We start from the raw sequence: 11,220 nt of genomic DNA, 5'->3' as shown, positions 1-11,220 counted from the left end.
GTTTTTTTTCAATGTATGAACGGTTTTGTGTAAAAACATTGAATGTTTTTTTCATTTGAAATAGATAGAGCCTGGACGTTTAACACAGAGAGGCTTTGCCTTGTCTCTTTAACTACCATCCATGATTCACCTGGAGGCTGGCATCCCTAGTTCCTGTCTAGTTTTGCCCTTGTGCTATACTTAGAACAACACTCCCCTCTCTCAGGAATCCATGCAGCAGGAAAAAATATTCACTATCTTGCAGATGTTTAAAAATGATCCGACTAGCACAATCCACCCATTCTTTGGCACTGGAGCCTCAAAATAAATTCAGATCTCTCTGGCTTAGTTGAGTGGTCCTTCCAGTTTAATCATCTGTCTAGAGGAAAACCATTAGACATGATTTACTTAAGAGCTGTGCTGCTGCAGTGCCTGCTGCCTGCCAGTGACTGTGTGAGCAGAGCAGAAGAGCCTGCCTGTTGTTCTTGTTTACTGTCCACGCTCTCTGTCAGCCATCGGTCTTAGGTCCCTTTTTCCTCCTGCTCTGTGTCAACTTGTGGTTTTAGATTGAGGGGTGGTTTCTCTTCCAGCTGTCTATAAAACAAAGCAGCAGGGAAAGGAGCTGGGCAGCCACCAGTGGGATGGACGACTCAGCCAACTGACAACAGACTTTTGCTTCTCGGGTAGCAAGCGCTCTGGACACAGCTTTGGAAGCTTTCCACCAACCTGCTATGCATGTTGTGACCTGTCACCTCTGTACTCTGAGCAATGTAGTAAAAAAAGAAGGAAGAGGAAAAACTCACTCCACAGAGGGGAAACTACAGGCAGCATCCAAGTGAAACTAGACTGGAATCTGGTAGGAGACGAAACCTGAAGTAGTGCTGGCACATTTCCCTCCCACTGCTCAGCCTGAAGAACCTGCCTCCCTGACACAAACAGCAAAAGGCTCCAACACCATCAGCTTGAAGACTGTGCAGCAGGTAAGGGAATAAAGTAGGATATGAATCCTAGAGAAAACACTGGGCCAAAGAGCTATGTGTGGGAGGAATGGATGAGGGAAGTGGTAGCTACTTTAGGTGATATGGTTCACCTAAGCTCTTGAAAACAGATATTTGAACATGCCTGGAACAATATCTTTCAGTGATATTGTGCTTTGTAATCAAACAGACTTCTTGTTGTATTTTTGTACCTGCAGAACATATGCATATATATGGATGAAAATGGTACATCTTGTAGGGATGTAAGCAGCCTGAAGAAAATGTCCTGTCTCTTTAATAGAGGCTAAATGGGATGTTATTTATTGGGTGACATTGTTTATGTCCATGCCATGAAAAGCTTTAGTTGTCCATTTCTACACATTAGGTCTCTACTGAAGGGTGGACAGTTTTCTTCAGACATCTTGGCAACCCTAGAGGTAATTAAAATCAAAAATAGCCTTACATATGTGTATACACACACCTTCAGCTGTGGCAAAGGACATGGCTATAACTGGATACAGATAAGTTTATGGTAAAGTTTTGAACTGGAAGACTTCATAGATAAGTTATGTTTAGATGCTGAGTATATAATTACCATAGAATTATTGCTAAATCTTGTGATAGTGTGGTGATCCTTGTGGCTTTGTAGTTTAAAGAATGGCTTGTTGGGTTGAACCAATTTAGTACCAGACCATACAGGAATGGTGGCATGGTGTATCATGATCCCTTCTCCTGTCTGCATGTAGCACTTCATAACCAGAATGATGTAGAGAATTTTCATACATGGCACTGCTGAAGATGATTTTTATGTGGTACGTTACAAAATGAAGTCAATACAAACCAAATCTTGTAACATTACCTAGTAAATGGAGGGCATATCAGCACAGTCCCATTATGCAGTGATGGAAGATCATTTTTCTCCAGTTCTAGACTTGGCTAAATTCTGTATTCTTCAAAGCATACAAAGATTATGTGGAAAATTATGCAATAATTATAACAACAACCTAAAACAATGGTTATATTACCATTACTTTTTGCCTACTGCATCACCTAAAATTAATCTCTTTCCTAACACCACATTTTATTTTAGTTTTCTTTCTAGACCACACAAGGTACCAATCATTGTTGAAGACATATTTGAATAACTTGTATTTTTATATTTTCAAGTAGGTTTTCTCAGGGGTGGAATTCTAACAGGAGCTCCTTTGCATATTAGGCCACACACCCCTGATGTAGCCAGTCCTCCAAGACCTTTACAAGGCTCTATTTTGTAAGCTCTTTGAGGATTGGCTATATCAGGGGTATGTGGCCTAATATGCAAAGGAGCTCCTGCTAAAATTCCATCCCTGGGTTTTCCAACTCCAAGTCTGAAAATAACTGGAGATTTGGGGGATGGAGCCTATGAAGGGTAGAGTTTGGGAGGGGGACAGACCGCACCAAGGTATAATGCCTCACAGTCCACCCCCTAAAGCTGCCATTTTCTCCAGGGGAACTGGTTTGTATCATCTGGAGATCTGTTGTAATTCCAGGAGATCTCCAAGCCCCACCTGAAGGTATGCAACCCTACAGAACAATCAAGTAGCACCAAGCCTAATCTAGCCTAACCTAATTAAGTGTGCATAGCACCTCCTCTGCTCCATTTTCAGGCAGTTAAAATCTGTAAATGCCATCTTTTCATCATGGCCAGCAACATCTTTTATCTACCCCTCCCACTGTCATATTTACAACCCAACCCAAAAGAAGACTTCTGATGGATTCACAGCCTTGTTTGCTGCTTGATGGTGTTTTTGTTGGTCATAATACAAGTATTACCTGCTTTTAGTTTTTTTTAATTGGCTAGCATAGCTATCAGCAATTTCTGTGTTCTTTGTGGCCACAATTAGCATGTTTTCCTATCAGTTATGCTCATCTGTAAATTAGCCACAAGTTGTCCGTATCTGAGTTAATTTTTAAATGAAGCAAGGAATCAGACTTCATTCCATCATTCCTGGTGGTTGGAATGTCGAAGGAGGACTGGAGAGACTGGATTCAAATTGCCATTCTGCCATAATGCTATCTGAGCCTAATTTACCTTATATTGTTGCTGTGAGGATAAAGGGGGAAGAACACTGTATTTCATACAGAGCTGCTTGGACCAAGAACAAGATGAAATATAATAAACAAATACAAAGAAACAGACAAACAGAAACTACAATCTACGGGAATGATTACTCCTCTCACATAGTGAGATTGATGTTTAGGAAGTTTTCATCTTAAATGAAAACTTCCTAAACATCCGCCCTGAGCCACTTTTGTGGGAAGGGCGGGATATAAATAAATAAATAAATAAATAAATCTAATTTATAATGTGCTGAATGCAGAACCCAGGTTTATGAGGCAGATGTTGCAATTGCATTTGTTTGGAACTATTCTGCTCTATAGCATTTCCATGGGGTAATATTTTCTGTGAATAGTTAGAACTGAAAGAAAAATAGGTGTAAGTTCTATTTAAAAGTTTTGAGCCTCTCTGATAGTGTTTTTGAGCAAGCTGGGCCCTTTCTTATCACCCTTAGAATCTAGGTACTCCAAGATGCTGATAGATGAGTACATTTTAAGTGTTTGCCTTTTGTCTTTGACTTTTCTTTTTTGCCATTTGGTCACAGCCAGCTTACGTGACCCCATAGGGTATTCAGGGCAAGAGATGATTAGAGGCAGTTTGCCATTGCCTGCCTCAATGTCATGACCCATGTATTCCTTAGTGATCTCCCATCCAAATACTGACCATGGCCTGCCCTGCCTAGTTTCTGAGATCTGAGAAGATTGGGCTAGCCTGAGGATGCCTGCCTAGTTAGAAAGAGGATGCCTGCCTAGTTAGAAAGATCTATAACCATGTTGTTGGTCTAGTGCATGAATGGAAACTCAGAACTGATCATACTATTGTTCCTCTAAACGTTGCAGGTTTTTTTGATAGATTCTTCTGGTTTTAACTGAGTTGAGTGCTATAATCTGACACCATATAGTAAATGTTGTCTTTTTCATACTGGATGGCATCTCTCCCCCAGCTTTAAGTCCCTTGCTTGTCACAGTTATAAAAATTCATGGACTATTACAGCCTAGTATCCCAGTTCATGGAAGTAGAGGAAAATGTTTATGTGGGTGTTTGTTGTTGCCTAACCAATGACTTATTCCCAGTAGGCTCAATGGATTAAATGGTTTTCCTAAATAGAGGGTTATAACATGGATCCCCAAGGCAACTCTAGTTGTGTGTGTTTCATGCATCTAGCAGCCCCACAAAAGGATGGGAATCCTTTCACCAGGTAATTCTAACAAGTTCAGCGGGGTTCAGAAAATGAGGATCAGAATGCTATGCACAGATGCATAATCTGTATCTGTGGGCCTCTACTGGGTTGAAATGATTTCTCTGGAGACAGGTAATGTCCAAAGAGCGCAGTTTAAATGGTAGAATAGATATCGTTATTATTTCAGTAGTCTCAGTGTCTGAGTTTTTTTTTCCTATCAAGATAATTTACACAAAATTTTTATCAGCCCAAATTATTATTAGCAGCTGTCACTGGAATGCCTTTTTTAGAATGGGATGCCAGGGAACAACTCCCTCCTCTGTACTCTACAGCCCTTCTCCATCATTTTTGAGGATGCTTATTCAGGTTTACATACACAAATGATAAGTTTCCAATACAGTGAGGGTGCAAGCTCATCCCAATTGTTTAGCAGCTCAGGGAATTACTAACCAAGGCTTGGAAGGATAAAAAGATTTTGTTTTTGAATGCCCTGTTTGAAAAGGGTTATGGCAGTTGTTACTAATAGTATTGTCTTCATGCAATAGGGCGTATTTAATACGATTCCCCCATCTCCCCTGCATCTGACTCAGGCCATCTCTTTGTTTGGGGTAAAAATACCTGCTGAACTAATGTAAGTTGTTTATGTAGCTATTCTGCTCAAACCAAGCCCTGTTTCCAGCTCTGTGCTGAAATCACTTTGCAGAAACACAGATAACACCATGTCAACCCAATGAGGAACAACAATAGTGTTTTCAATTAACTTAACATTCTACGAATCCTGATGACTTGAACTCTATGATTTTTAAAGATATATTATTTGATAAATATGAATAATACTTTTTACAGATTTAACAACTCAATCATAACAATATGCAATTAATCCACAGGAATGAACAGAAGGAATATATATAAAGTTCTCGCTGGTAGTACTCAGTATTCTGATTGTGACAAGCGGAGACAAAATTCATCCAAAATACTTCTAAGGCTGTCAGTGCTGTTATTTCAGAAACCAACAAAGATAGTTGCAGCAACTGGCAGTCCAAGGCTGTCAGCACTATTATTTCAGAAGCAACCAAAAGTAGTTTCAGCAACTGATAGTCTATTTATCTTTGATATGCCAATAAAGGTTGTTTGTCTGTCTGTCTGTCAGTCTATACTTTCATATCAACAAAGGTGATTTCAGTGACAATATGGATCCAGAACTTTAAGCATGTTTCTAGGATCTTTTTCACGGTTGCAATAAACACTAATGAAGGAACTGAGTAAACAAGAAACATAATAGTTGGCATCTAGTCTCTATGCAAGTATCACACGTAGTGTACTATTCATAAAAATTACCCAATGCTCAAAAGAAATTACTCTTTCTACCAATGATAAAGTCTGTCGCATCATTGTCCATTGAATATCAGCTCTCATACAGCCATAGCTAATCCCCAGTAATAAAACACAAAACTGAAGGAAGGAGTCTAAAAACTCTGCCAATGGTTCTGGTACAGAACCTATACCAATACAATGGATCTCCCCACAGGAGATCCTTTCTTGTTTATTGTTGGGAGCGCATAGAAAATGGGACGTCATGGATATCTATTACACAAAAACCTGGCAATGTATCTTAACATGAGAGCCTAATTGATGGTTTCCTTTATAATATTCATTATGTTATTGGTATACCAAGGAGACTTTTACCATTGTACGATAAACCTTTGTATCCAAGATCACTGTGGCTCCCCCTTTATCTGCCTGTTTTATAATTATGCTGAAGTCCTTTGTTAATGTGTGCAAAGTTTATTATTCCTCACAGGCATGGTTTTCATTATTCCAATTGTTCTAGATCCCTTAATATGAGTTTCTCAAAAGAATGTATCAATAGTTCAATAATGGCGGGCATGAATGTAGATTTGGGACACCATTTATTCTGAGGAACATCTGCAGTATCAATGAAACATAATCCTTAATTTTAACAATCACATCAATTTAAAGAAATCTACAAGATGTGAATAAGTAGTGGGAACAAAACCCAGTTCAAGATCCAGAACTCTTTGTTCTACATTAGACAAAACACAGGAGGAAAGATTAATGACTAAAGTCTGCATCTTGCTTTGTGAGGTTGGTATCGAGATGTTTCTTAGGTCCTCTTTTTTGGATTTTCTGACTAAAAAAGGTCTCATTTGTCTAGTTGGTCTCAACTCATATCCTGACCTTCCTGCTGACTCATGTCCCATTTCCCCCTTTGATATTAGAAATGGTCATATCTGACCATTATACTCTTTTCCTCCCCAACACTGAAAAAGAACACCTCCAATAAACCCTGGACAGTCCCTAATGTCTATTTTAAATTTACCTAGCTTTGGTTTCCTTGATCTTAGTTTCAAAGCTCTTAATATTATTCTGTAATTCCAGTAGATGAATGTCAAAAGTATTAGTAGACACGGATTCCTTAGTGGTAAGTTGTAACCTGTCTATGGCATCATTCAGTTTAGAAATTTCCTCCTGTGACTTCTCTATTATCAGGAGCATCAAATCAGAGGAACGCTTATTACTGATCAAAACCCATTTCTTCTTAAATTCCTCTGACTCCAGAAACATAGCTGGAGCCTTTTGTTTCTGGAGGTCACATGGAATATGCCTTGCTTTATAATAGTCAGTCATATGACATAGCATGCAACTGCATTTGTACCTTCTGCTTATTAAGAATCAGTAATTGGTTCCAGTCTCCATCCTCATTATTCAAAGGAACCTCTACTAAAGAAGCCATATTTTCCAAAATACACTCTCTATCTACATCACTGAAAGAAAACTGTTCATTCCATAAAACCATATCCTATAGATGTATATAATAAACAAACAAGGGAAACACAGTGTAAGAGATTTGTAAAAACACAAGTAACACCAAGTCAACGCAATGAGAACAACAATATTATTTTTCCCATCTCCCGTGCATCTGACTCAGGCCATCTCTTTGGGGTAAAACTGCCTTCTGAACTAACGCAAGTTGTTAATATATTTATTCTGCTAAAATGAAGCCCTATTTCCAGCTCTGTGCTGAAATCATTTTGCAGGCATATCCTGACTGATGTACCTATGAGGATTGTTGTTTGTCTGCAACATTAGCTAACACTTTAAGGTGGTGCTCATTAGCTAACACTTTAAGGTGGATTCCTCTCCCCCACCCAAAAATGATCATAATAGGGCCTTCCAAATAATTCAGATAAAGAGATCTGGAGACAAGTTACTATAGTATATGTGTAAGATCAACCAGAACTGACAAATGTTACTATTGAGGGCTAATAGACAATAGAGTGCAAACCAATGGAACAATCTCTCAATTAAAAACAAATAAATAAAAGTAAGCATGTGAGACTGTTTAACCCTTTCCTCTCTATTCATTTTCCACTCAAAATTATCCCTCGGGCTATGTATCTTTTTTTCTGGAAAAGCAGTTAGGGGGAGAGGTCTGAGGAGAAAAAAGCTGTTGGAAGTCCAACTCTGCTAAAAATGAAAAGTCAAATAGATTCCTGACTTGTCTTGCTGACAACTTCCTTTTCCAGAAAGTGAAGAAGGATACAAGGTGATCTGCTATCTTGGATTTGATTCTCACCAACAAGGAGAATTGATTGAAGAAGTGGAAAGAAGGGCACCCTGGGCAGTAGTGACCATGTGATTTTGGAATTTACAGTCTTAGGGAAGAGAAAATATATGCCTAGTCAGAGTTATAGGTTGGACTTCAGAAAGGCAAACTTCAATAAACTTAGAACTATGCTGGGTAAAATCCCATGGTCAGAAATACTTAGGAGGAAGGGGGTTCAGAAGGGGTGGGAGTTTCTTAAAAGCGAAATACTGGAAGCACAATCACAATCGATTCCTATGAGAAGAAAAAATGGAAAAAGCCTAAAGAAGCCAAAGTGGCTCCATAAACAGCTCTCTAAAGACTTGAGAAATAAAAAAGACTCCTTTAGGAATTGGAAGGAGGGCCTTATAACCAAGGATGAATATAAACAAATCACCAGTGCTTGTAGAGAAAAAGTTAGGAAAGCTAAAGCTCAGTATGAGCTTAGGCTGGCCAAAGATGCTAAAAACAACAAAAAAGGGTTCTTTTCTTATGTTCGGAGTAAGAAAAAGAGCAAGGACGTGGTAGGCCCATTGCAAGGGCAAGAAAGTGAAATTGTAATGGGTAATGAAGAGAGGGCAGAACTGCTCAATTCCTACTTTTCCTCAGTCTTCCCGTCTGAGGGAAATGGTGCTCAACATGGCAAAAACAGAACATATAAGGAGGGTATGATGTTATAACCTAGGAACAGGATAGGGGTAGTACATAAACACCTAGTTTCTTTAAATGAAACTAAGCCCTCAAGGCCAGATGAATTGCATCCAAGGGTTCTAAAAGAGCTTGCGGATGCAATTTCTGAGCCTCTGCCTATTATTTTTGAGACTTCTTGGAGAACAGGAAAGGTGCTGGAAGATTGGAGGCGGGCGAATGTTGTCCCCATCTTCAAGAAGGGGGAAAAAGAGGATCCGGGTAACTACTGACATCTATACCTGTAAAAGTTTTAGAACAAATCATCAAACAGTTGGTCCTGGAACATTTAAAAAGAATGGCTGTGATTACTAAGAGCCAGCATGGGTCAGACTAACCTGATCTCTTTTTTTGAGAAAGCGACTAGTTTGCTGGATCAGGGGAATACTGTAGACATCGTTTATCTTGATTTCAGTAGGGCTTTTGATAAGGTTCCACATACTATCCTTGTGGTTTGGATCCTGTTACCGTTAGGTGGATCTGTAACTGGTTGACAGATCGCACCCAAAGAGTGCTTGTGAATGGTTCCTCATCCTCTTGAAGAGGAGTGACAAGTGGAGTGCCTCAAGGATCTGTCCTGGGACCTGTTTTGTTCAACATCTTTATAAATGATTTGGATGAAGGAATAGAGGGAATGCTTATTAAATTTGCCGATGATACTAAATTGGGAGTGGTTGCAAATACAGTAGAAGACAGAAACAGGATACAGGATGACCTTGACAGGCTGGAAAACTGGGCTAAAACCAATAAAATGAATTTTAACAGAGATAAATGTAAAGTTCTGCATTTAGGTAGGAAAAATCCAATGCATGGTGATAGGATGGGGGAGACTTGTCTTAACAGTAGTGGGATGACATGATAGAGATTTACAAGATTATGCATGGGATGGAGAAAGTAAAGAAAGAAGTACTTTTCTCCCTTTCTCACAATACAAGAACTTGTGGGCATTCAGTGAAATTGCTGAGCAGTCAGATTCGAACGGATAAAAGGAAGTACTTCTTCACCCAAAGGATGATTAACATGTGGAATTCACTATGACAGGAGGTGGTGGCAGCTACAAGTATAGCCAGTTTCAAGAGGGAATTGGATAAAAATATGGAGCAGAGGTCCATCAGTGGCTATTAGCCACAGCATATTATTGGAACTGTCTGGGGGCAGTGATGCTCTGTATTCTTGGTGTTTGGGGGGGCGGGCAAAGTGGATGGGCTCCTAGCCCCACTTGTAAACCTCCTGATGGCACTTGGGGTTTTTTTTTATTACTGTGTGACACAGAGTGTTGGACTGGATGGGCCATTGGCCTGATCCAACATGGCTTCTCTTATGTCCTTATGTGCAAAAAAGATCTTGGGGTCTTAGTGGACCATACACTGAACATGAGTCAACAGCGTAATGCGGTAGCTAAAAAGGCAAATGCAATTTTGGGCTGTATCAACAGAAGTATAGTGTCCAGATCACGTGAAGTGATGGTATCACTTTACTCTGCTCTGGTAAGACCTCACGTGGAGTATTGTGTTCAGTTTTGGGCACCACAGTTTAAGAAGGATATAGACAAGCTGGAACGGGCCCAGAGGAGGGCGACGAAGATGGTGAGGGATCTGGAGACCAAGTCCTATGAAGAAGAGTTGAAGGAGCTGGGGATGTTTAGCCTGGAGAGTAGGCGGCTGAGAGGTGATATGATCACCATCTTCAAGTACTTGAAGGGCTATCATAAAGACGATGGTGTGGAATTGTTTTCTGTGGCCCCAGAAGGTAGGACCAGAACCAATAGGTTGAAATTAAATCAAAAGAGTTTCCAGCTCAACATTAGGAAGAACTTTCTTACCATTAGAGTGATTCCTCAGTGGAACAGGCTTCCTCGGGAGGTGGTGGGCTCTCCTTCCTTGGAGGCTTTTAAACAGAGGCTAGATGGCCATCTGACAGCAATGAAAATCCTGTGAATTTAGGGGGAGGTGTTTGTGAGTTTCCTGCATTATGCAGGGGGTTGGACTAGATGACCCTGGAGGTACTTTCTAACTCTTCTATGATTCTATGATTCCAAGTTTGAGGAGAAGGATTAAGCAGCACTTGTACTGTACTGCCATTCCTCAATTTCTGATTGTAGCCTTCTTGCATTTTTTTTATAAATAAGAAACAATTATACATGTCTGTGATGTAACATCTAGTTTGGCCCCAAGAGATTCCATTTTATGGTATAATTCAAATATTAAAATATTGTCTCTAGTCAACAACAAGGTCTGATTAATTGACACATCTGCCCTCCTGACATGCAAGTTTTCTCTCTCATAGCTTTTCTATATTTCCATCCATTTCAAACCGTCTGATGATTTCTGTGGAAGTTTTTCATAGATACAAACTCAAGCAAGATTGCTGTTTCCATCGCAGTTTTTGCAAGGGAAGAGGAGCTCCCATATGAATCCAATGCTCCATTGTTGCCCTTCACCTGTAAGTGTGCAATTCATGTGAATGGCTGTTTTTTTCAGTGGTGCGTGGCTGGCTTTTTGTTCAAACTCAACCAAAACAGAGAGGCATTTGTGCTGGTGCCATTAACATGCTACATGTTCCAGCTTTCTCCTGACACACAGAATAAGTTCCATGTCAGTATTAGTGTGGGAAGCAGGGATTCTAGCTGTCTTTTATCTCAAAGTACAAGGATTCTGTAAACTCAAAATGGGGGCTAAGTAAAAGGGAATGC

General features: G+C 39.8%; 1 protein-coding gene across 3 annotated transcripts in view; it reads left to right on the top strand.

The window, feature by feature from the left end:
* Positions 1-462: 462 nt before the first annotated feature.
* Positions 463-11,220, top strand: part of FGF1 (fibroblast growth factor 1) — a 77,343-nt gene continuing 66,585 nt past the window's right edge. Inside the window, exon 1 of one of the 3 annotated variants that reach the window (XM_060240532.1) lies at positions 463-959. The gene's annotated coding sequence lies outside the window, so the exon portion shown is untranslated. The remainder of the gene's footprint in view (positions 960-11,220) is intronic. The other 2 variants (XM_060240531.1, XM_060240530.1) reach the window with 2 other exon arrangements.

The sequence above is a fragment of the Heteronotia binoei genome, chromosome 5, assembly GCF_032191835.1.
Source record: "Heteronotia binoei isolate CCM8104 ecotype False Entrance Well chromosome 5, APGP_CSIRO_Hbin_v1, whole genome shotgun sequence".
Taxonomy (NCBI): Eukaryota; Metazoa; Chordata; class Lepidosauria; order Squamata; family Gekkonidae; genus Heteronotia; species Heteronotia binoei.
The sequence above is the reverse complement of the archived record's forward strand: the minus strand, read 5'-3'. Positions and strand labels throughout refer to the sequence as shown.